This window comes from Megalobrama amblycephala, linkage group LG14, assembly GCF_018812025.1.
Source record: "Megalobrama amblycephala isolate DHTTF-2021 linkage group LG14, ASM1881202v1, whole genome shotgun sequence".
Classification (NCBI taxonomy): domain Eukaryota; kingdom Metazoa; phylum Chordata; class Actinopteri; order Cypriniformes; family Xenocyprididae; genus Megalobrama; species Megalobrama amblycephala.
Window position 1 is genome coordinate 41,517,857 of NC_063057.1, and position 27,638 is coordinate 41,545,494.

The following is a 27,638-nucleotide window of genomic DNA, read 5'->3' on the forward strand; positions in this document are numbered from 1 at the left end:
ATATGGCCCTTATTGAATTACCATGTAAACTTGTGTGACCTACTGCTGTGAAATTTCATGAAGACTGGAAAGAAGCAAATGCCAAAAAAAAAAAAAAATCATTTAAATACAATAAACAATAAAAATGTATAGAGTAAACAAAAGTTTCAAACAGATTAAACTGTAAAAGAACAGAACTATAAAGGACAATAATAAAATATCAGAACATTTTCAACCAATTTAAAGACACCTTTTCTGGGCTAGAGGCCACAACCAGTGCAGTAGAAAAGGCGATAGCAGCAATCAAGCATGCAGACATTGTGGGGTGTGTTCAGCAAGGAAGAGGAGGCCTTGGATTAACAACAAGCTGTCCAGAGTGGAACAAATCCATAGCACCAGAGCAGAGGAAGATGGTGGTAGAGGAAACAAGTAGACAGGAGGAAGCAGCAAAGTGGGCCAAGGCATTCTCCCTTGGTAAACAGGGACAGTGGACACAGTGTAGTGAACAGCACATTCCAGGGCCCAGTTTATGGCCAGGCCCCTCTCTGTCCGTAACAGCGTACAAAGGTTTGCTACATTTTGATTGGATCTTGGTGGACTAACACAAACAAACTGTCCAACGGCATCAGATAAAGATGTAAGGACAACATCCAGACCGCTCTTAGAGGGCAAGAGGAAGACCTCTTGTACCAAGCCTGGGAAAGACAGGACTTCTCATTGGTCCACAGGCAGTTTCTGCCCTTCACCCATCTAGAGACTACTTCCTAAGGTTGGCCACAGACCACCATAAAAATTCCTCGGGACCTTAGCAGCAATGGGTGAAACAAAGAGAGATCACAGAGATCCATCCAAATCCATTCAAAAACTATGTTTGAAAAACCTTATAACTGATACAAACTACACATCCATTTCATACTTATTCACAGAAATAAGTATTCTCAGTGACAGCTATTTGTAGTACAACATCTGACACAAATTCTGTTAATGTACAATTGAATGACAGTTCAGTCTTTTTCCATCATGTTTAGTCTCTATTTGTTTTGAATATTGCCAAAGGTATTCTGGTGGTGGTTTGGAAAGTGAGAAATGCATTGGTAAACTTTAACCCTCTGGAGTCTGAGGCTGATTTGGGGCCTGGAGAAGTTTTGACATGCCCTGACATTTGTGCTTTTTTTAAGTTGTTCATAAACATATTAATGGAAAAAGTGTCATTACACTGTATTCAGCACAAACTAGGCTACAATAATATGTGAGGAACATGTATGTACATGTTTGTGTTTATGAAGGAATAACGTTTATGCGTGGTTATTGAAAAAACAAAAAACTTAAGTCACTGAAATAAGACCAAAAAAATATATTAAATCTGTGTTCACAAGACTTCTGGGTATTGGAGATTGTAGACTAGAGTTTTTGCTTCAAAATTATGTAAAAATTATCCTACCTACTTGTTCATATAAAACAATATATTGATTTAGTTTTTGTAAGACACTTTTTGTCAAGAAACACAGTATGCGTGGAGGCGTGAATCATCATGAATAATGGGTCATTTACACCTGAGAAGACAAAAGAATCGCATAATGACCTGTAATGACCTGCATAAATGATGAGCTCTTTCAGACAGGTAGGCTGTGAAAAAACCCTCTGTGATCATGTCTCAAGCTCATCATGGTGTATATCAAACATACAGAAAAAACAGCAATACTGTGAAATATTATTACAATTTAAAATAATGGTATTCTATTATATACTTTAAAATATAATGTATTTCTGTGATGCAAAGTGTCTGAACAATTATGTTACCTCTGTGGCATTTCATATAGTCTTTTAGCATAAAAGCATGCACATTTGGAGAAATATTGATGGATTCTCATATGTTTATGTCAATTTTCTATACAGAGGAGTAATATTTATTTAATATTTATTGTCATCACTATGAACGCTGGATACTGTGTTTTCAATTCATACTTGCAGCCTGAGGGCGCTCTGTGCACCTTTAGTCCACAAATTTATCTAAAGAAGAACAGACACCATGTGACATTCCAGGAACTAACAGAGGCCAGAGATCGCTATAACATCCAGATAAACACTTTTCAAGATAATAAATACACAATTTAGACGATGTATGCATGTATTGACTGAATTTGCCTTCTGAATAGCGCTCCATCCGTGGGCGTGGCCGCATTAGCGGATAATGAGCTGAATCACGGACTTCTGACATGGCTCTCTTTTCATACAGATTACATAAACAGAGAATATTTGTTTTCGATTTGACTTGCACGATTTAAAACCTGACATTTCAATGTTTTTTTAGACATAAGTCTAATTTTTGTGTCATTAGTATTCACTAAGTTACAGTTCATTTTCTGAGAACTATCAGATTGGACTTCGTTCAGAGGGAGACGAGAGATCACGCATCATGTTAGTTTTCTTTATTTTACAAAAAGCACTACATTGTGTTTTACATTGTGAGTGTACACAAATAAAAGACATTCTATAGTTTCAATTGATATATTACTTATGTCTCTATGACAAAAAATGACGGAGTATTTTAAGTCTGTTTTGCTGCAATGTGAAAAAAATCCTGCAAAACGCACCGGCGCGTTTCCAGACTCCAGAGAGTTAAAGACACTATAAAGACTTCCAACTCCTTGCTTTATGCAAATGAGTTCCACAGGGGAAAGAAGGGTGGGCCACACTTTGTGTGTCCCCTCTGATGCCAGCAGCCAATCACAGCACTCGAATGGAGAAGCGCCAAATTGCAATCTCCTCCTCATCGGAAAGGGATAAAGGTACCCTTTCCACAGACATTCCTTGTTCTGAGTCTGCCCGTCAAAGGGGAAAGACATAACAGATATAGCGATCTGGGTCTCAAATCTGTAAGGAGCGAGACTTTAACAGATAAACGGTTCTGAGTCTCCCATTGGGTGAGACAACGGATACACCGTTCTGAGTCCCGGCTTGCGAAGCTGAGATTCTAACAGATACAACACCGTCCTGAGCCTCTGGTCCATCCAGAGAGACAACAAAGGTCCTGAGTCTACAGCTTGTGAGGCAGCAACAGAGACGACCACGTTCTAAGCCTCTAGCCTGTGAGGAAAGAGACATCAACAAACACTACGTTCAGAGTTTCCGTCCAGCGAGACAGTAATGACATCTGCAACAAGGTTAAGCTCAGGAGAGCAAACCTTCAATCCAAGGTACCTTCGTCTGCGTGTTCCAGATTGTTAAGGACCTTCTGCACCTACACCAGGGCCTCATCTGCATGTTCCAGATTTTAGGACCCTTTGGTACTCCAGGAGATCAGCATCCCACAGAGCTTCGTGTTCAAGACTGTTGAAATAGATTCTGGCTCTTCTCCACTGCATTGTCACCCAGCATAACCAGTGGAAGACGTCACCATCATTGGACTCAACCAAGTGGAACGTAAATATCACTTAACTAAACCTCTTTCCAGAGACCTTGGCATTGTTGTATATTATCAGTATATAATTTCCTAATTCCCATTAGATGTAATATAGCTGATGTTAGTTAATAACAAATAATCTCTCGTTTATTTGTTTGTTGCATAATAAAGTTTTACACCTTATTATTTTCAGAGAAACAGTTTATCTTTCCATAAGATAGCATAACTCTTCCATAGCCACACCCAACTTAATCACTTGTATTCTATGTATCTTAAGCACTTTATTCCTTTATCATTCATGGTATTCATTTAGTAGTTGTGTTAGTTATTCTTGTTTATCTTTTTGTTAATAAAATTTATTTTTATTACACTTGTGTCTTCCTTGTGCTGATAATACAGAACAGGGCCGTGCAGAGACCTTTCGAGGGGCAGGTGCTCAAAGTATAAAAGGGGCACATGGAACAAGGCTTTAAATAGTGCTGCTCAAAATATCAATACAGCAATATATTGTGATGCATTCCTTGCTAATTCGCGTATCGATATGGATGATTATGTATTGATACGGCAGCAAATGCTGTGATGCAGTTTTGAAAAAGAAACAGAATGGGAAAGACAATTTTAAGTTTAAAAGTTAAAAAAATATTTTCTTTCCTATAACTCTGCGATTAGAAACTAAGTTGTCTTAAGTTGTCCCAACCTGATGGCTTTTTCTTCTCTGTTTTACAGAATAATTAAGAACAGCTGTTATAGTAAAAACTATAGAAAACATTATAGTAAAATCGACGTGGCCCATGTTTCGTACAGTACAATATAGTTTTATTATCTGATAAAAAAAAGCATTAACTTGCTTCTGTTGCTTGTGCCTCTACATTTTCCACTTTCTCACCAGCCTTTGTCTCCTGGCTTGCTGTTCCCTGCTCTCTTTCTGTCACTTGTGCCTCTACATTCCCTCTTTTTCTTCCTCTATCTCCAACTCCTCATCTGATCTATTACTTTCCACTCTCTGTCCATCTAGGAACAAGGCACAATTTACTATTTCAGCATTAATCTATTATTTTAACCATCACTACTACTCTTGCACCTAATCAATAAGTCCACCTTAAATATTGATACAAAACATTAAACAACTGATACACTGGAATATAGTGATTAATATTATTATTACTTTTGTAGTTGTTGTCTAAAATTGAACACCTTTGCAATGTAAACAAATGACAGGCTACATGTGTTATTCTTACCTGTTGTGCTCTTCATGAACCAGCTGGATAGGGATCCACTGCCTTTTGCTGCCTCAAGCAGCTCCTTCTTTTTTTGTTTTTTTATCCTTTCTTTGCACTGCAGAACACACACACAAACACAAAAGGACATTTCATACCTTTTCCTGAAATCTACTAGGGTCACATCTCCTTCACACTGCACTTTGATGTCAGGTCAGGTATATTATTCATTTTATATTGACATTGATATTTTTACATTTATTTCCAGAGAGATATTATTAAGTTTACAGGCTAAAGTGGTCTTGCTGTTGTAAACACTGTTGCAATTGTAGGGGAAAAAAAATGTGTGTCACATTTAAAATATAATTATATTTTAATTCAGTTCTGAATTGTTTTTATTTTTATAATAATAATAATTATAATTCAGAGAATGAGAACATCTGAATAAGCCTTACCAGTGTTGTGGTAAAAATGGGCTACTTTCCCATAGACTGGAGTGAGACCACCCAGCAAGCAATTTTATGTCTATTAGACGTCTAATAGCCGTCAAAACATAGCCCGGCCGTCTAGGCTAAAACCAGGCAAAATTTGGGCTGTCAGTGAAAATCTAATAGACGTCTAACCATAACCCAAAAATAGACTAGTCATCAATTAGACGACTATTAGACGACTACATATATATGTCTAATAGACGGTGAATATGGATCTAGGCTAAAATAAGGCTGAATTTGGGCTGTCAGTGAAAATCTAATAGACGTCTAACCATAACCCAAGAGTAGACTAGTCATCAATTAGACGACTATTAGACAACTACATATATATGTTTAAAAGACGGTTAATACGGGTCTAGGCTAAAATAAGGCAAAATTGGGGCTGTCAGTGAAAATCTAATAGACGTCTATCTATAACCTAAAAATAGACTAGTCATCAATTACACTACTAATGAATGATTACATCTATACATGCAATAGACAACTAAATAATGGCTAAAGGATTCTTTTCACTTAAATATAACAGGTTCTCATAAATGACAATCCGTCCAAACAAATTAAATATAAAAGGTTTTATTTAGAAAAAGAACTCAAGATAATGCACAATGATAAAAAAAAAAAATTACAAATACAATACAAATAAACATTAAAAGAAAATTACAACGTGTAACAATAAAAATATATTGACAAAAAAAAAATAACATTGACAAAAAAAAAGTTAAATAAAAAATGTTAACAATATTTTTTTGGTTTATAAAACAACCTGATTAATTTTCAGTTCCATAAATTCCATGTTTTATGAAAAGCACTCTGAATTACCTTGAACATTGTTGTTGAAATGTGCTATACAAAATAAACTTGCCTTGCCAAATCAAAAACTCATATTTTTATTTCATAATGATCAAAAGATTAAAAGATATACTAGGCTTCCATAACAAATAATAGTAGGGTGCACAGGTTTCATGTTTACCCCCTTGTATTTAGATAATTACAGAGTTTTAGGGCACAAGGAAACACTACAGTACATGTGCATGTATGTTAATCTAACCACGTTTTACTCTGAGTCTGCACTGTTACCCGCTAAAATGTCACGGTTCCTACACATAATGTACATAAATAATAAACACATGTCAAAATGAAAAACACAGATACTTACAAGACCAAAAGCAGGAAAGAATTTGCTTTAACATTTGCTGTTGCTTGCTCTCCGTCTCCAACAGTTGTAAAATGCGGAAATGTTTATCGCGAGATCTGGCAACAGTGATCGAGAGTCAACGTTCAAGTCTCGCGTTGCCAGTGGTCATGTCTCAGTAGAGCCACAGTTGCCATCTAGCGGTTGAGAATTGTAAATTTTTATTTAACTTAAAATTAAATACAGTCATATATGTGTGTGGTATATAATTATAATTAATATATGGCTTGGCTATACCCTGATATATATATATATAGCTATATATATCTATATATCTATATATATATATATATATATATATGATATCGTAGAATGTAGGATTGTGTGACAGCAAAAATATGCTGTTTCAAATATATACTTGCATATAAATGTATATTATACTTGCATATAAATGTATAAATGCAAGTATATCAAGAATCCCACAAGCTTTGTGGTCGAAAATGACTTAACACTATTTTGGTTACACTCATTGCTGGTCTGAATCAGGGCTATAGCCAAGCCGTAAAAACTAGACTATAAATTGCCTCGATTTCGCTGGGTGGACTAAAAGCAGACTACACATAGCCTATCCAATTCAGAGCTAAATCGTGACTACATATAGACCATGTCATGAAATGCCACTTAAATCTTGTAGAAATCATTGACATTGCGAACATGATGAGATATCAACCATCTCAAGCACTTCCTGTCCAAAAACTACAATAAATCAGGATTGACTATAGGTGGGCTACAAATAGCCGGTCTGACTATGAGCTAAATCGTGGCTACGCACAGCCTACACAATATAACATGTCATAGATGTGAAACCAAACACCTTGTAATCACTGTTGACTTCACTTACATGATGCAATAACATACAACTCGCAAGTTATTTTGGCAAAAACGACATGTAACCAAATGAAAGATTGTTTTGGCTAAAAGTGGGTTACACATAGCCGGACTATATCGGGTCTATAGTTAACCGAGACGGTGAAATGACGGCTATTGCTTGCTGGGCATAGACGTCTCTCGAGCTGTCGCGATCATTCTTGGCTCTCTGTGGCTTGTAGCGCTAAGCGCTTCAGTTCATGCAGAGCGGGCGTGAAAAGACCATCTCCTCCACATGTAATAAACATGAATGAACATCCAAAGGTAGGGATGGGTACCGAAACCCGGTATTATATTGGCCCCGGGGCTAAATTATGAAAGACCGGTGTATCGATGAGCTCTGACGTTAACGGTTCTAATATCGGTACTGGAGAAATTATGAAGAAAATACACGTACACTTATTATTGCTATATAGACATTATCTTGCGAATTCTATCTCGCCAGAGTCGCCAGCTGTGTCTGTATGCAATAATATTAGGACATTTGTGTATGATGCATTTTTGCTTTCGCAATCCAGAAGAGAGATCGCGCTCACGTGCTCAGGAGCTACAGCGTGCAGCCGCTCAGATGAAAGTCCTGTTTAATGGTGACGATGGAGGAGAGAACTAAACAATTAAACGTCTGCTTACACTTTAGGCATGTGATATTATGCTTATTTTATTTTTGATTTCGATTTTGGCTTCCAAGGATCAGAAAGAAGATATCTGAGGTAAAACTATTTAAAACTAGCCGCGTTTCGTCTAGCACACCTTCTATTCACAGCTGTGCGCGTTCATTCCTCCCAAAACCCAAACTTAACGTCAGAATCAGCACAATCGATGATTGTTGTAAAATCCAGTCTTTACTGTTGCTAAATTGCAGTAAATGTTTGATAATTATCAACGTTTTAAAACGTTGAAAGCACAGTAGGCCTAATCCGCGCAAGAGACGCTGTTCCTCAGGCTGAATTGTGTGCGCGCGCTCCAAAACGGATCGCAAATAGACAAACATATTACACGTTGTGCACTTCAGGTGCACGTTCAAACGATCAAATGCACACAAAAATATGTTAAAATAACCGGATTTAGCTACTTAAACGCAGTTTATATCGTAAGTGTACATGAACAGCTGGGAGAAAATCCTATGTGTGTTATATCTATTGTCTTAAAGTGAAAGCAGTCACCTTCTGATGATTGTGCCATCAGTGTTAATCAAACAAGAAAATGCAAAGAGAAAATCACTCACAGCTCTTCATCTGAATATAGTTAGATTTAATAAGCATTAATCTATTAATTTACACTGTGAAAACCATGCAGTGTTATTTTACATTTGGTTACTTTACTTCAATTTCTTTTATAGGCTAGGCCTATATTACTTACCTGAACTCATGAACAAATGAAATCACTTTATTTCATTTGTATCTTTGTTTTATTGTATTTGTCAGTTCTTACTGTATATTATACAAAACACTAAAAATGGCAGACACCATATAATATAAAGCAAAGTTAATTCAGCTCTTATATATATATATATATATATATATATATATATATATATATATATATATAAAAAAACAAAAAGTACCGATAAGAATACCGTTAAAGTACCGGATCGATAAGCAGTATCGGTAAGAGTAGTAATACCGTTAAAACCTTAACGATACCCATCCCTATCCAAAGGTATGTTGCAAGATATAGTAGAACTTACCAAAATCCGTATCATGTCATCTTACATGTTCATGTTTCAACTGTGGAAAGGTGTCATTAAAACATATTGTAATAATGTCAAATTTACCGTCACATTTACCTCAGAAAAGCCCTTCAATGTCCAAAAACGCATCAGTCAGCTACAAAAATGAACTTCGAGAAGAGCATTTTGCTAAATATATTGCATATTCATTGTATTTGTGCTTAACATGTGCTTCAATATTGAATGTATAAATCTGTTTTATGACAGCCACCATTTAAATGTTTAGGTCTATATAAAAATGAGTAGAAATATAATTGTCATAATTTTGTTTTTATTATAACGTTATTATAAAAACTGTGTAATTTATATTTAAGTAGCTTACAAATAAATTAATCTTTAATATAATAGTGATGTAGGCTACCAGCTGTGGTTCCCTGTATAGTTTACAGAGTTGAGAGAGATTTTTTTCTTTGAGGAAATTTGCTGTACCTGACGGGCCCCAAATTAGTCAATAATGAATCAAGGAAATCAAATCAAAATCAAACCACAAGCTTCAGAATCAAAATCAAATCCACTGGTGAAATTGGTGTCAATGCCCAGCCGTCAATAATTTTTTTGTTTGTTTTGTTTTTACTTAAAGCAAATGTTGTTTTTTCCAATTATTTTCTTGTCAGAGTGCATCAGAATGCGTCGTTAAAATCCCGAAAATGGGGGAGGATGCTCCCAGACCCCCCTACAACAATTTACTTTGTCCGGTTGCACATTAATCGGACAATAAATATGGCACACCCAGTTTTTCTGATGCACACCAAGAGTCACTTTTCTGGCTACGCTGCTGAGTGACACATAAAAATAAAACGAAGAATCAATGAATTAATTTAATAATTAAACATAAAAATGTATATAAATGAATCACTTTTATATGGGCAAATTAATAGACATATTTAAAGTTGTTTATTTAATTACTGTTTTTAAGTATAGTTTAATAAAACAATAAAACAATACATTTTAAAAAATCTTTTTTGAATGTATAAATAAATAGACAAATTTAAAACGGGTTATGTAATTCATTTTTTAAAACGTAGATCAATAAAACAATAAAAAGTACATTAGTAAATAATTTTAAATGCGCATTTAAATCGCCTTTTTAAAAAGAATTTGGCAAATGCTTTTTTTCTCTCTATTTACCAATTGCTTTTCTTTGTCGGTTTGCCAAATGCTTTTCTTTATCCATTTGTCAATCAAGTGGTAAAATGCCATTGGACAGTACACACGTGGGAGCAACCAATCAACTTTCGCCTCAATTTGAAGAGCCAATCCTCTCTCACTAGTAACACTCACTGTCATTGGACAGTTAGTACGGTGACTGGGAGAGGACATGATCGGTTCATTTCATTTTGTCTCGGCCACGACATAATAAACTCGTGGGAACGTGATAATAAGTCGTGGCCACGAGATCGTTTTGTCGAGGTAAGGACATCCTTATGGCTTGGCCACGCGATGTAAAGTCGTGGCCTCAAGATCATATGTTGAGGGAACGACATTATTTCTCATGGCCACGAGTTACATGTGTAAACAACCTGCATGACCATAGCAACCTGGAACTATCAGAAATGGATAAGATTATAATAATATTTATTATTATTATTAATAATAATATAAAAATATTAAAAAAATAAACGATAAGTGAATGGATTTAAAAGACTTGGATGGGATTAAAATGTACAACGTTTAAACATTTATTGATAAACTTCATTCGAATGCTGCCTAAGTAACATAGCACGCAATACAATATAATATGCACTATGTTAATACAATCATTTCTTAATTCAGTTCTTTTTCTAAATTAAAAATAAATATTATTATAGGCCTATCCATTTCTGATAATTCCAGGTTGCTATGGTAGCGCAGGTTGTTTACACATGTAACTAGTGGCCATGAGAAATAATGTCATTCCCTCAATGTAATGAAGTCGAGGCCACGAGAAAAATATATCGTTCCCTCACAATATGATCTCGAGGCCACGACATAAGGATGTCCTTACCTCGACAAAACGATCTCGTGGTCACAACATATTATCACGTTCCCACGAGTTTATTATGTCGTGGTGGCCGAGACAAAACTAAATGAACCGATCATGTCCTCTCCCGGTCACCGTACTAACTGTCCAATGACAGTGAGTGTTACTAGTGAGAGAGGATTGGCTCTTCAAATTGAGGCGAAAGTTGATTGGTTGCTCCCACGTGTGTACTGCCCAATGGCATTTTACCACTCGATTGACAAATGGATAAAGAAAAGCATTTGGCAAACCGACAAAGAAAAGCAATTGGTAAATAGAGAGAAAAAAGCATTTGCCAAATTCTTTTTAAAAAGGCGATTTAAATGCGCATTTAAAATGATTTACTAATGAACTTTTTATTGTTTTATTGATCTACATTTTAAAAAAATGAATTAAATAACCCGTTTTAAATGTGTCTATTTATTTATACATTCAAAAAAGATTTTTAAAATGTAATGTTTTAATGTTTTATTAAACTATATTTAAAAACAGGAATAAACAACTTTAAATATGTCTATTAATTTGCCCATATAAAAGTGATTCATTTATGTTTAAATTATTAAATTAATTAATTGATTCTTCATTTTATTTTTATGTGTCACTCCTGGTCCTCCATACTCGCATCACATCACATCACATCATTCTTGTAAAATAATAATAAGTAAATAAACATCAAAATCACTTCGCTGAGAATGAAACACCACTTACCAGCTGCCGCGGTGTTGAAAATATCCCCTGGCAATTAAAAAATGCGCGTGCGGCGTGAGGAATTGTCCCGGTCGGATGCGGTCATCGTCGTCAGGTGAAAGGTCATCATGTGGGTCATTTTATTTACGGCTAAATTATGTAGGGAAAACACCCTAGGAAGTAAAATTAGCTCAAATGAAATATTTATAGGGAATTATAAAGAGTTGCTTAGATTACGACCGAGCAACTGAGTCGTCCAGCGTTCATTTGCTCGATCCGTAATAAGCTCTTGTAGCGGATATAAATATCCAACAATCGTGAAAACACTGATTAGAGCACGGTAACTTTTTAAGATCACAGTTTAAGACATTAAATCATAGAAGCACATAATACAAGACACTTTCTTTTAAAATCTATAAAAGACTATTTATTCTAACACAAGCTAATCTACCACGAACACACACATACATACATACATACATACATTCATTCATACGCGTTGCAGTAAGACAGGAAGTGAGAGAGAAAGAGTTTAGGAGAGAGAGAGAGAGAGAGTGTGATATGATGAATTCCTAGCAAAGTTATGCTTTTCAGAAGATCTGACCTGACCTGAACGAACCATGAATCATTAAATGCACCAGTTCAGTTTTAATCTGGAGGTACTTGCTTGCGTTGACTTTGAATGTGAATATCCCTCGTTGGCGTGTAGAGAAGAGTTTTCCAAGTCGATGAGTTGTCGCAGGGTATTCAAGGTCCGTGTTGTGTTCGGTAGAACCCAATCACGTTTGAGCTTGCTGAAAAATTAAAGGGAAGTCTCTTTGTCGCTGGAGTTAAAGTTGAAGCGGCAGAAGTCGTTGGTTGAACTTTGTGCGAAACTTAGAACACGAGACTTTCAACGGAAAAGAAAATTAAAGAAAGAAAAGAAAAGTGAGTGGAAGTTGGATGGCTTGAAATGAGCGGCTTGTCTGTTCTTCTTGTTACTCCATTGTTCTTGGTACTCTGGTCATGGCTGACCGGTTCTTTCTTCTGTTGCTCTGTTTTGCTTGACCAGAACTAACCAACTCCTAGTTCACTATCTTGCAATATGATCATTTAAACTTAGTTGTTTGTCACACCTTTGAGGAGTCTTGGCCAATCAGACATTGTCCTGTTTCAAGAGGGCCTTCCTCTGCCCCCAATAAAACATAAGTGTTACATCCCGGTCTGTCTCTGCTTTAGCAGAGTGCCATTTTAACATAATTTCTATTAACTGCAATATGATACATTTTAAACAGATTTCATTCAAGCCATGATTTAAGAAAGATGAAAAGAAATAAATCAAGTCCAAATAAGGCATACTTTCAGTCATTCAGTCAAGAGTTAACATATTTACATGAATTGTGAGTGTTCTAAAGCCTAACTGTTTACAGGTAGTACTCGTGGACACATAATGCAAAATGTATGTAGTTAAAAGATGTTTGATAAGTCCATTAAAATTGTTGGAACAATTTCGAAGCAGTTTTATTTGTAGAACAGTCTCTGTTGAGTTTTCTGTGAGGTTAGGTCTTTTAGAGAACAAATGGGGCCTGCATTGTTTTCTCTGTTTCTTTGATCTGGGTGATCAAAGAATCTTATCTTCCTGGTGACCATTTGGTTTGTCACTTCTCCTGCTATCAGGAAGCATGGGGTGTCATAAAATTAATCCGCCTGGGTTTACTCCGCAGACGAGCTGGAGTCGGAACTTGATTCTGAATTAGGATTATGTTTAAAAGAATCATCTGAATGATTCAATTGTCTGGTTTGTCCACAGTTCCTACAATTATTATTCATAAATTTTACTAATATTTAGATTGGGCATGGGCAGGCATTCACAAAAGGTCATGTTATTACAAAAAAATTAGAGGAAATTTTGCTTTGACAAAAGGGCACTTTGGGCACCAAGGGGCAAAGGGGCAGGTGACTCCCGTCAAGCCATCTTTGTCCATGAAGTGGCAAAAGTAACCAGGAACAGGCCATCACTGGAGCATGACCAGCTTCGGATAGCCTGCGACTGGAAGATGCTGGTGGATACTGGTTGGCAGCTTGTTTTCCCCACAGAGATCACAATCTCTATCCTCAGGTCTGATATAGTTCTCTGGTCCCTTCAGTGAAGAAGGTCTTCATCATTGAATTCACTTTACCCTTGGAAGATTCACTGCAAAGGCTTATGAGTGTAAATACCTAAGATATTCCCCTGACACCATAGTCCATTAGTTTACCAAGCAAAGTTTCATGATCAATGGTATCGAATGCCTTTGAAAGAGCCAGAAAAACACCCAATACCATACTCTCCTCTTCCAAAAGCATCATTAATTTTCTCCACAAGGTCTAAAATAGCCATATACATGGTGCTGTTTTTTCTAAAGCCATATTGTGAGAGCTCTAATACATTATATTTCTCAAGATATTCTGCTAGTCTGGAGTATACAACTTGCTCTAGAAATTTAGAGAGGGTTGGCAAAATTGTTATTGGTCTGTAGTTTTGAATATCATTTTTATCCCCAGACATGTATATTGGTATTATTTTTGCTATCTTGGTCATTTTTGGAACAATGCCTTGTGTTAACCAAAGATTGATAATGTAAGCAAAAGGCTCTGCAATTTCATTTACTATGGCTTTAATAATTATACTACATATGTTATCAGCACCAACTGTGTGTGAAGATTTTAATTTGTTTATGATATTTATCACTTCTGTTTTGTAAGTAGGTTTTAGAAAAAATGAATTTGTATAATTACCCTGAAGATAGTCTTTGTAATTGGCACCCCCTGGTGGACAAATATTTTGAGAAAGATTTTTTCCAACAGAGGAAAAGTAATTATTAAAGATGTTAGATAGATTGTCATTACTTGGTTGATTTTGCACAGTGTCAGGGATGACTGAGATTTTATTATTGTGGCCGAGTACCTCATTCAACACCTTCCAAATGTGTACCTGTGATAAAATTACAGTATAAAGATCCTAGAACAGGAAAATGTGATCAGATACTGTTGATACATAAAACTAAAGAAAAAGTTTTACATTCATATTGGTGTGGTAGAGTGCCAAAAAGAATACTATTTTAACCACCTATCCTAAAGCGTTGGTGTCTGCAATACTGTTCCTAAATGTTTTCCAAGGATGTGTGTGTTACAGTACAGAAGGGAAGGAGGCAGATGTAAAACAAACAGTAAGGTTTATTGATACCAGCAGAGTTCAACAGAAGTGTAGGTGAGTGATACGTGATGTAGAGATGGATATAGTAGTGCTGAATGGTGATACTGTCCTTTTTGTGGTCGCAGGGTAGGAGAACTGGAATGGCGCTGGAGACTTGGAACACTGGAGACTGGAAACACTCACACACAGGAGGAGAAGCACACGAGGGAAACTGGAGACGTTGAAGACAGGTAAGTAGTTCGTCTGGAGTCCTTGAGGTAAGCATACAGGTACGTATGGTACAACGAGACCGGACAGTGAATGTGTGTGTGAATGTTGGCTTCTTATGGTGCTGGTGATTGTGGTGATGATGAGGTGCAGGTGGCGGTGATTAGAACTCGGGTGATTGAGTACGCTGGGACTGAGTGAGGGTGGAGCCTGGCGTGTCTGTGACAGTACCCCCCCTCCCATGGCCCGCTCCTGAGGGCCGAGGACCCCGACGTCGTGGTGGTCGTCCTCTTCCACGTGGGGCAGGTCTGTCAGGGTGGCTGCCGTGGAATGTCTCAAGCAGGTTGGGATCGAAGATATCATTTCTAGGGACCCAAGAGCGCTCCTCAGGACCGTAGCCTTCCCAGTCCACTAGGTATTCTAGCTGACCACCACGGCGCCAGGAGTCCAGGATTTCACGAACCTAGTAGGTTGCGCCGTCGTCTAGGATGAGTGGAAGGGGGGGCTCGGCGGCTGCCACGTCAGGCTCTGTGGAAGGAGAAACAGAAGGGTGGTGAGGCTTGAGTAAAGACACATGGAAAGTGGGGTGAATTCTGTACTGTGGAGGGAGTTGTAGTTGGTAGGTGACTGGGTTGATCTGTCGGGTGATGGTGAATGGGCCAATGAACCTGGGACTCAGCTTCTTGCAGGGCAGACGCAGCCTGATGTCCCTGGTTGACAGCCAGACTTTCTGTCCCGGTTGGTAGGAGGGAGCATTGGAACGTTGAAGGTCTGCTGTCGTTCTGCGTCTGCGCAGGGCCCTCTGCGGTTGGTGATGAGCTGAGTCCCAAACCCTCTCGCTCTCCCGGAACCAGTAGTCGACCGCAGGAACATTGGTTGGTTCCCCGTCCCAGGGGAACAGAGGGGGATAAAAACCGAGCACACACTGGAATGGAGTGAGTCCGGTGGTTGACTGTCGTAGAGAGTTCTGTGCGTACTCGGCCCAACCCAAGTACTGGTTCCAGGAGTCCTGGTGGCCGTGGCAGAAGGTACGCAGGAAGCAGGCCGATCTCCTGAATCTTCCTTTCTGTCTGCCCGTTCGACTGAGGGTGGTAACCGGATGACAGACTGATGGTCACACCCAGGAGGGATAGGAACGCCTTCCATACACGAGAGATGAATTGGGGTCCTCTGTCTGATAAAATGTCTTCTGGGATACCAAAGTATCGGAAAATATGGTTAAACATTAGTTCAGCTGTTTCCATGGCGGTAGGTAGACCTCTCAGGGGGATCAGACGACAGGACTTGGAAAAGCGGTCTACTACTACCAGGATGCATTTGTGACCATCAGAGGCTGGGAGGTCTGTGATGAAGTCCACTCCCAGGTGTGACCAGGGTCGCTCAGGAACGGGCAGAGGATTCAGCTTGCCGGCTGGGAGATGACGAGGGCTCTTTGAGATGGCGCGCTCCCTGCAGCCCTGCACGTACCTTCTGACGTTGTTGGCCATATTGGGCCACCAGAAGCGCTCCTTCAGCAGCGAGAGGGTCTCATTGACCCCCGGGTGGCCAGTGCCAAGTGACGTGTGCGCAGAGTGGATCAGTGGAGTGTGTCGTGTCCGGGTGATGTACTGAAAGCTTTGGGGGCAACCCGGTGGAGCATTGGTGGAGGCATTGGAGGAGGGTATGGTCTGTTCTGACCAGGAGATGGGGCTCACAAAGATGGACTCAGGGAGAATAGTTTCGGGTTCTTCGTTCTTTTCTTCGGGAGCATGGAGACGGGACAAGGCGTCAGCCTTCACATTTTTGGAGCCAGGACGATAGGAAATCGAGAAGTCGAATCTGGAGAAAAACATGGCCCACCGTGCTTGACGGGGATTGAGTCTCTTTGCAGCTCTCAGGTATTCCAAGTTTTTATGATCCGTTAAGACCAGGAAGGAGTGCTTGGCTCCCTCCAACCAATGCCTCCAGTCTTCCAAGGCAAGCTTGACAGCCAGGAGCTCGCGGTCACCGATGTCGTAGTTGACCTCCGCCGTTTGAGCTTGCATGAGAAGAAGGCGCATGGGTGCAGTCTACTTGGTAAGACGGTGGTGAAGGCGTTCTTGAGGACTTCGAAGGCGTTGGTGGCTGTTTGGTCCAGGACAGAGACTTGGGCTGGTTGCGGAGTAGGTTGGTGAGTGGATGGACGATGGAGCTGTAGTTCTTTATGAAGCGGCGGTAGAAGTTTGCAAAGCCAAGGAAGCGTTGGAGTTCTTTTATGTTGGATGGAGTGGGCCAGGATTTGATAGCTTCCACCTTCCCCTCGTCCATCCGGATGCCACTGTGATCAATGATGTATCCGAGGAAGTGTACTGAGGGTTGGTGGAATGAACATTTTTCTGCTTTTAGGAAGAGATGGAACTGTCGCAGGCGATGGAGGACCTCCGCAATGTGGTGGCGATGTTCGGCCAGGCTCCGGGAGTAGATGAGTATTTCGTCTATGTAGACCAGGACAAACCGATGGAGAAGCTCCCGGAGCACCTCATGGATGAAATCCTGGAATACGGAGGGGGCGTTGACCAGGCCATACGGCATGACGAGATATTCATAGTGGCTGGTGGGTGTGACGAAGGCGGTCTTCCACTCGTCTCCCTCGCGTATCCGGATGAGGTTGTACGCGCTGCGGAGGTCCAGCTTGGTGAACACAGTGGCACCACGGAGATGTTCTAGGGCAGCTGGGACGAGAGGAAGGGGGTACCGGAACATGACAGTTATCTTGTTCAGTGCACGATAATCAATACAGGGCCGCAAGCCTCCGTCCTTTTTAGCCACGAAGAAGAAACTCGAAGCAGCAGGGGAAGTAGACGGGTGGATGTAACCCTGGTTGAGCGCTTCTTTGATGTAATCCTCCATGGCCTTCTCCTCCGGTACAGACAGGGGGTAAATCCTTCCCCTGGGCACTGGCTCACCTGGTAACAGATTGATGGCACAGTCCCATGGCCGGTGTGGAGGCAGCTTGGAAGGCTCTTTGAGAGGCAGAAGACGTCACTGAAGAGGGCATAACAGGCTGGAATAATATCCACGGAGCGTTTCTCAATCGGGCTCTCGATGGAGGTGGCACAGAGGGAAAGATCAGTCGCACGAGGAGACTTGGAGAAACTCGGAGAAACAGTTGGAGAAACAGGTATCGCCCCACTTCAGGATTTCGCCTGTACGCCATGAGATGGTTGGGTTGTGCTGCTCTAGCCACGGGCGCCCCAGAACCACGTCAGAGGTGGATTCCTCCAGAACCAGCAGATGAATTTCCTCCACATGTAAGATTCCCACACGTAACTGAAGAGGACCCACGCACTGACTGATCTTTCTTCGGCTTAGGGGTTTGCCCGTGATGGAGTGGACTTGGTAGATGCTTGGAGAGGGCGTGGTCTTGAGCTGGAGCTGTCTGCAGAGGGAGCCGGAGATGAAATTCCCTGCTGACCCTGAATCAAGGAGCGCCACCACTGGAATAGATACATCAGCAGCAGTAAGGTTTACAACAGTAGTGAATGGTTTCATCTTCTTAATTGGAGTGAATGATAGCACTCACCATGGGACAAGGAGGACGGATGGGGCATGCAGATATGACATGGCCAGGAGCACCACAATACAAGCAGAGATTCAGGGTCAGCCGGCATAACTGACTCAGGGCTTCGTGAACGATTGCTGTCCATATCTGATTTGACACTTTCAAAAGCCATTGATATGTGCAGAGCTAAAGAAGTCACAAGTTACAGCTATGGCAGCGTCATCAGAAACACAATTTGTGCATGCCATTACAAAAAATGGCCAGCAGCCTAAATGGAAATCAAACAAACCAGCAGTGCACAAACAAATGGCAGTGCCAACTAGAGGACATTCAAAAACTTGTGGCAAATGCGGACGCATTCACATGCCAAGACAGTGCCCTGCCTATAATGAAGTGTGTAAAAAATGTGGCAAAAAGAACCACTTTGCACTTGTGTGCAAATCGAAAGCCAAAATGGACACGCTTGACATAGATACTGAGATATCTGGGATAGACACACTGTTTGTCGGTACTGTAGTTCACTCAAACACATCAGACACAGGCTGGCACACAAATCTGCGTATGGCAGGCACAGTTGTCACCTTCAAGCTCGACACGGGCGCTGAAGCAAAGTCATTCCAAAGAAAATCGTTGATCAGCTTCAGGTTCCTGTGAACATCCAAAAGACAAACACAGTGCTTGTGTCGTATGGAGGCACCCGCATCAAACCAGAAGGTGTTGTTAACACTCTGAGGTCTGAAGGTATCGCCGGCGATACCACCGTGGTTTTTTCTTATCAGTGTGAAAGAGAGTCAAAATACTCCGTCAATGTTGCACATACAATTAAGAGTTATACACCATTTTAATCTGTGGAATATCTTCTTTCATTTGTGTACACTCAGAGTAAAAACAAAATGTTGTGCTCTTTGTAAAATAAAGAAAACTAACATGATGCGTGATCTCTCCTCTCCCTCTGAACGAAGTCCAATCTGATAGTTCTTAGAAAATGAACTGTAACTTAGTGAATACTAATCACAGAAAAATTACACTTATGTCTAAAAAAACGTTAAGATGTCAGGTTTTAAAACATGTAAGTCAAATCGAAAACAAACCTTCTGTGTTTATGTAATCTGTATGAAAAGAGAGCCATGTCAGAAGTCCGTGATTCAGCTCATTATCTGCTAATGCGGCCACGCCCACGGAGCGAGCGCTATTCAGACGCAAATTCAGAGGCAATACATGCATTCATCGTCTCAATCGTGTATTTATTGTCTTCAAAAGTGTTTTGAATAGCCATATTTAGCGATCTCTTGCCTCTGTTAGTTCCTTGATTGTCACATGATATGCCTCTTCTTTTACTGAGGCATTTGTGGACAAAAGGGGCAGAGCACCCTCCGGCTGCAAGTATGAATGATGAAAACACAGTATCCAGCACTCATAGTAATGACAATAAATATAGAATAATAAATATTATCTCTGTATAGAAAATTGATATAAACATATGAGAATCCATCAATATTTCTCCAAATGTGTATGCTTTTAAGCATATTAAGAAATTATGGTCAATATAAGATTTTAAGAGTCAAAATGTGAAGCTTGAGTCTTAGATCTTTTTAATGATGTATAGTTTGTCAACTGCACATCAACATTTAGGCTCTATAATATAACAAATATAGTAGCCTATATAAAATGCCCTAGAGGTAGGAATGTTCAGACGCTTTGCATCACAGAAATACATTATATTTGAAAGTATATTAAAATAGAAAACCATTATTTGGTTAGAGACTTGAGACTTCTTTTAAAAACATTATAATGGCATTATAATGTGTTCAATCTTTTGACTGGTAGTGTAATTTAACATAGGCCTATACAAAATTTTCTTCATATCATGTGCAATAATACATGCATGCATGAGATCACAAAAATCATGTTTTTTTTGTCCTGAGTGGACTTTAATCCTGTTATTAGCATGATCACAGAGGGTTTTTTCACAGCCTACCTGACTGAAAGGCCTCATTAATATGCAAGTCATTTCAGGTCATTATTATTCAATTCTTTTGTTTTCTCAGGTGAGAATCACCCATTATACATGAGGATTCCCGCCTCCTCGCATACTGTGTTTCTTGATCAAAAGTGTCTTAGAAAATTTAAATCTCTCTATTGTTTTATATGAAGGAGTAGGAAGGATAATTTTGACTTCATTCTGAAGCAAAAACTCTAGTCTACAACCTCCAATACCTAGAAGTCTTATGAACACAGATTTAATATACTTTTTTTGGCCTTATTTCAGTGACTTAAGTTTTTTGTTTTTTCAATAACCACGCATAAACGTTATTCCTTCAAAAACACAAACATGTACATACATGTTCCTCACATATTATTGTAGCCTAGTTTGTGCTGAATACAGTGTAATGACACTTTTTCCATTAATATGTTTATGAACAACTGAAAAAAGCACAAATGTCAGGGCATGTCAAAACTTCTCCAGGGCCCCAAAAATCCTCAGACCCCTGAGGGTTAAACTCCATGTGCAGGCTAAAAATAAAACAACCGACATGATGTTCTTTGTGACTACAGCATCAGATATAGCCCTACTTGGGAGACAGGCATGTGTGCAGTTGGACCTCATAAGAAAAGTAGACGCCCTCATACCATCATCGCCCACCACAAAAACTGAGCTCCTCACCCGCTATGCATCAGTGTTTCAAGGTTTGGGCCAGTTTCCAGGATTGCACCATATTCATACTGACCCTTCTGTTCCTCCGGTAATACACGGCTGCAGGAAGATACCGTATGCAGTCCATGACCGACTCCGAGAGACACTGGATGAATTGGAAAAAAGGGGTGTCATAAGCAAAGTCTCCAAACCTACTGCATGGGTTAGCAGTCTGTGCATCACAGAAAAGAAAAATGGCGCACTGAGAGTCTGCCTGGACCCCAGAGACCTAAACAGGGCCATACTCAGCCAGCACTACAACATTCCCACCCTGGAGGACATACAGAGTAAGTTAGCTGGCAAAAAGTTGTTCACCATCCTGGATGAGAAGGACGGCTATTGGCAGATTCAACTAGATGAGTCAGCAGATCTCTGTGCTTTCAACACGCTGTGGGGCAGGTATCGTTTTCATCGCATGCCTTTTGGCATAAAGTCAGCGAGCGAGGTATTTCAACGCTTGAACTCAGAGAGCTTTGGGGACATTGACAGTGTTTTCATGGTGGCTGTTGACATGATCATAGCGGCATCCACCAAAGCAGAGCATGATGCCATCCTAGAGAAAGTGATGAACAGAGCGGTGAGTCTAAATGTGAAATTCAACAAAGACAAGTTGCAGTATATGGTCAATGAGGTGACTTACCTTGGCCATGTTATCACCGCAGAGGGAGTGAAGCCTGATGAGTCCAAGGTTTCAGCGATATTGCAATTTCCCCCTCCCACTGACCGAAAAGCCCTTCAACGTCTGCTAGGTATGACACGCTATCTGTCGCAATACATTCCCAATGAAGCCACCCTCACTGCACCGCTCAGGCTGTTGCTAAGGAAAGATATAGACTGGCAGTGGCATCCTGAACAGCAGTCAGCACTTGAAAAACTCAGAACAGCCATAGCAACTCCACCTGTTCTAGGGCATTTTGACCCAAAGGAGCCTATAGAAGTGCAGGCAGATGCCTCAAAAGATGGCTTGGGGGCTGCTCTAATGCAGAATCGGCAACCGATTGCATATGCTTCGAGAGCGCTATCTGCGGCTGAAAAGAACTATGCCCAGATAGAAAAAGAACTACTGGCCATAGTGTTTGCTCTGAAAAAGTTCCACCAGCATGTTTACGGTGTGCCCATTAGAGTTCAGTCGGATCACAAACCACTTGAGGCAATATTCTCCAAACCCATAGGTGCTGCACCAGCACGTCTTCAAAGAATGCTGCTCCAGCTGCAAAGGTATGACATTCACATTGTTCACACTTCAGGCAACCAGATGCTCATCGCAGATGCCCTGTCCAGAGCATACATTCAGTCTGATGCAACAGAGAGTCTAGACCTGAGCGAAGAGAAAGTCATCTACACGGTGAATGGAGAATCGCTCTGTGGTAACATCATGCACGTGATCCAACAAGCCACACAGTCAGATCCTGAGCTTCACCTGATACGGCAGCTACATGAGCAAGGATGGCCGGACAGAAAGAAAAATGTCCCACTGGCTGCTCAAGCTTACTGGCCAGTCAGACACACTATTAGCATAGATGATGAGCTACTCATGAAAGATGATTGCATTATCATCCCTCGTGCACTGCGACCAGAAGTGCTGAAACGACTTCATGCGGCACACCAGGGTGTACAGCGGTCTCTAGCTCAGGACTCACTGAAGCCGTACGTCACATGGTGGAAGCCTGTAGTTGCTGTCAAGAGAGTTGTCCTGAAAATCAAAAGGAGCCACTTATCTCTCATCCAGTTCCAGAGGGACCCTGGCAGAAAATAGCCACTGACATTTTTGACTTTCAAGGGCGTTCATTTCTCCTGATTGTGGATTATTTCTATAAATATCCAGAAGTCCTACAGCTGTCAGACAAAACATCAGGCTCACTGATAGCACAATTCAAGGCGGTGTTTGCAAGACATGGTGTGCCTGAGATCCTGATTGCCGATCATGTACCCTTTGCCAGTCCTGAAATGGCTCGATTTGCTCATGACTGGGGTTTCAACATCACACACTCCAGTCCAAACTTCCCTCAGTCCAACGGCATGGCCGAGCGAGCCATAAAAACCTTCAAAACTATGCTGAAAGCTGCTGCTCAGTCTGGCACTGACCCTCACCTAGCTTTATTGACTCTCCGCAACACTCCTGTCACTGTTACGTTCCACTTTGCCGGCCAGCAAAGCTGTTCTTGCAACCTTCTATACCTAAACACATCCAGGAAGTGCTGCAGCATCTTCAATCAAGGCAAAAGAGATGGTATGATAGAACAGCAGCTCCACTTCCAGCCTTAAAGGGGGGACAGAGAGTATATATGAGAATCAAAAACACATGGAAACCAGCTACAGTTGTCAGTATCCGAGATGAGCCCCGCTCATACGATGTTGTCACATCATCAGGCACAATCTACCGCAGGAACAGACGCCACCTCAGGCCTGACAGGTCAATCAAACATGACTCACAACCTGACTGTTCCATGTACACTGAAAATGACTTGTGCAACGACACTGTTCCAAAAGCTGCCCCAACTGAGCTACCTCAAGATGTGGAAAGAAGTGCGCGAGGTCCGGAATGCACAAGAGCTGGACGTATCGTCAGACAACCGGCACGGCTTAAAGGTTATGTGCTTACTTTAGTATGATAGACTAGTGTTTATATTGCTTGTTCATAGCAAATGTTTATTTTATACACTGGTGATATTTACAGCATACTATACTTGCTTTATGCCTGATTATTACTTTGTTTAAAGCTTAAGAAGGGGGATGTAGTATATGCAGTGAATGGTTCTGTCCAGGTCACCCCCATATAGTTCGTGTAGTTGGTATGACCCACTGGTGTATGGCATGTTGGCAACTTGGTGAGTTAAGTTCATGGCATGCTAGTAAAGAAGCTCAGCGTTATAAAATCCTGTGCGTATGTGTCTTAATGTTAACTAAAGTTTAACAAAGACCACAACAGATGGTATGATACAGAGCCGGCCCGTTATATAGGCAGTATAAGCAAATGCTAAGGGCACAATCTTGCTAGGGGGCGCCAAAGAGGCCGGATGCGTGGGCAGGGGCGGATCTACCGGGGTGGCACGGGGTGGCATCTGCCACCCTAAGAAAAGCTTTGCCACCCCAAAATTATCACAGAATAAAATATATAAGCAGTGTTTCAAGTATTGCTTTTCAGGAGCGGCGCTTCAATATGATGAGATGACTAAAAAAATTACATAACGCAAAGTGATGGCAAGAAAACACATCTTTAAATAAATTGTGTATGATGGTTGCATGCAGCACGCCCAGTGTGCTTCATTAACAAATGACTCTTATGAACCGGTTCTTTGAGAGTCAAAAACACAGTGCAGCCAAGTTCACTTACGATTTTTTCCCATATTTGTACGTGAATCGGAAAATTACTGCTTCCCGGCTAACTCAGAAGTCCTGTGAGAAATGTAATCCCATCCGAATATGTCTGAGATTTTCGTAATTTTTTGGCAAGCTGATTCAGGGACCGCCCGCTCCACTTTCATCATGGATAAAGGTATTTTTGCCATCCGACGAACCAATAACATGAAATCAGTACGGAGATCCCGATCACAGAAACTAACAGCAGAGTTAGGGTAAGAATCTAAACGTATTTTAGTTTTTCTCGATTGCTAACACATGATAAGTAATTCAGTTGGCCCAGTTTCTCAAACCATTCCTTCAGTTATCAAAACAAAGACACATTTCTCAAAACGTTTAACAATGACTACATTAGGTAGCAAAAGTGATGACACACACCAGTCAAAATCTGAAAGAGCTGAATGAATAATTTACAGGGGTTTTAAACTTAAACCGTACCAGTAGACTACTTTAGATGAGGGAAATTTCACGTTGTACACCCTCAATGTTGTGACTGTCAACTTTCTTTGTAGCCATTTGCTATGTGTATTCTACTGTATTTTGCAGAACTGAGAAATGATTGCCTAGGGATATAGTCTTGTGTCAGAAGACCAATACACTGCTATAGTACTGTATACTGTAATGCAATTTAGCCAAATGTGCAGAGGATGCTGAATTTACTTTTACTGCAATTGACAGTATACTGTATTGTGGTGCATACCAAGTTCATACTTATTTTTCTCATGCTTTTCATCTACTGCAAGATCAATTTATAATAGTAAAATGAAAAAGAGGTATTTTTGTTACCGTGTTATATGAATTGATCTCACTAGTGTTCACTGCAGTGCAGTAGTCTGTGTATTTGTTATGTTTTGTGTGTCATCTGATGCCAAAGTTTGATTTTGTCAGACAAGAATAAGTTTTTGACTAGAACATTTTATTTTGACCTGGACGTTTGAGGTTTGTGCAAGTTGGTGTATAGTTTTGATATTGTGTTTAGTTGTGAGAAAATGTTGAATTGTTTAATGAATTGTGCATAAGCAATCAAGAAAAACAATAAGACTGAAAAGTTTGAAGGACAAATTTATGTTGGCTTGTCATAAACCCAACTTCAAGTCTTGTTTAAAAAATGTAAAAACTTTGGTCAGTTAGTCCAGAATATAGATGTTCTGGGTGATTGCTAAAGTTGCTAGGTGGTTGCTAGGAGATTCTGGGTGGTTGCTAGGCTCTTGCTATGCAGTTGCTGGGGTGTTGATAGGGTGTTCTGGGTGAACACACACAGACATTCCCACCTCTGTTAATAACAGAAACTCAAAAATTGTTTTGTTGCTCTTTAACTTGGACTAAAACATGTGATTTATACCATTGAAGTAGCCTGTGTAATATTAATAAAACTGCTCATCTCCTTTAGTGATACAAGCTCAGACTCATTTAGAAGTTTTTCATATAGTGTATTTACTTGGTGCCATGATGGATATTGAAATTTTGTTATTTATTAATTTTAAACAGTATATAGATACTTTCTGGTAATTCAATGTTTATGAACACAATTGTGTATGTCAGGCCATAAATCTCCAAAAACTATGCATGAGCGCTTGCTTTGGTGTTGCCACCCCTCATAGACCTCATGCCACCCCTTTACCACCCTATAAATAATTTTCTAGATTCGCCCCTTTAGATAAATCGCAATATAAGGGGGTGCCAAAAACAAATCTTGCCTAGGGCGCCAAAGAGGCTAGGGCCAGCACTGGTATGATAACTTGTGAGCTGATGTAACAGCATCCAGGAAGGAAATGGCGCTACTTCAAATGAAATTTAACATCTTGGCCTGTGTGTTTTAGTTTTTGTCATCGTGTTCACCCAAAAATGGAAATTTTGTTGATTACTGACCTTCATGTAGTTCCAAACCTGTATGACTTTTGTTCTGTGCAACACAAAAGTAGAAATTTGTACAAATTTGAAAAGGAAAAAAAGAAATTTGTTTAAAACAAAAATAACTGTATCATGATGTATATCGTTATCGTGATATAAGATTTTGGTCATATCGCCCACACATTCATACTGTATAAAACATATTTTTTTTATGGTCACAAAGTACGTTCCTTATCAAATGTAGAAGCTACTCAGACAGTATGTGATTCAGACACACATTTGAAATATAGCACAGGAATCATTTGGACAACTTTGATTCCTCTACTGTCATCCTTTTTGAATGTTCAGAAAGAGTTAATCAGAATTTTCCCTTTTTGTGGAAGGCATTCAGGTTTGTAACAAAAGGGGTAGTAAATAATGACACAGTTTTCATGTTCGGGCGAGCTATTCAATTAACGTCTTTGTCATCGTTCATAGTGCTGCAGTGTGATTATCTCAGCATGCATTGCAAATCCTGAGATTCCCAGCTGTGTCTTGAGACGCCCAGTTGGAATGTCAGAGCTGATATCTGGTGTCGATACTCAAAGAAACACTCCTCAGGATTCTTTGTGTTGTTTTTGAACGTGAGAGGTCTTGCTATTTTACTTTACGTTGTGAGTCAGCCCAGTCATTCTTGGGTAGCTGTAATCAACGTGAGTGATTCAAAACAACAATCAGACCATCTACTAAAGAGAACTGTGTTGTGGATCTTCTGTCTTTTTGGAGATTTGGCATAAACAAATTTGCTAGCTTTGTCAAGTTTTATTGAGCCTAGGTAAACCTTTTTTTTTTCTCTCCAGAGCCCCATTTGGAATGACACACATTTGGAATATTCTTCACATAAAACAACTACAAGTGGTTAATTTTGGATTTTGGCTGTCGGCTCCAAAGGATATACAAATGCAAATGCATTTTAAACCCTGAAAACCATGATATAAAAGAAAGATTTAACAGGGAGCGTTGTGGGATACTACGTATCACCTGATTTAAGCAGGAGATGGTTTGTATCAGGGCCTGAAATCTAAAACCAGGTCAAGGTAATTTGGACTTAAATGAACCTTAAATTAGCCTGCGTTCCTGGGAAAGAAGGAGATCTGTGTTCATTGCTCAAGTGCTAAAAGGACTTAAGGGCTCCGCTCTAATGGAAACTTGCAATGTCAACCATAATTTTTGCTAGAATACTAGGGCTGCACTATATAGCAAAATACATTTGGTATTGCAGTATGG

At 40.0% G+C, this 27,638-nt stretch overlaps 1 protein-coding gene across 1 annotated transcript in view; it reads left to right on the forward strand.

The window, feature by feature from the left end:
• Positions 1-27,638, forward strand: part of LOC125244796 (aerolysin-like protein) — a 55,372-nt gene that overhangs the window by 13,899 nt on the left and 13,835 nt on the right. The gene's annotated exons all lie outside the window — the stretch shown is intronic.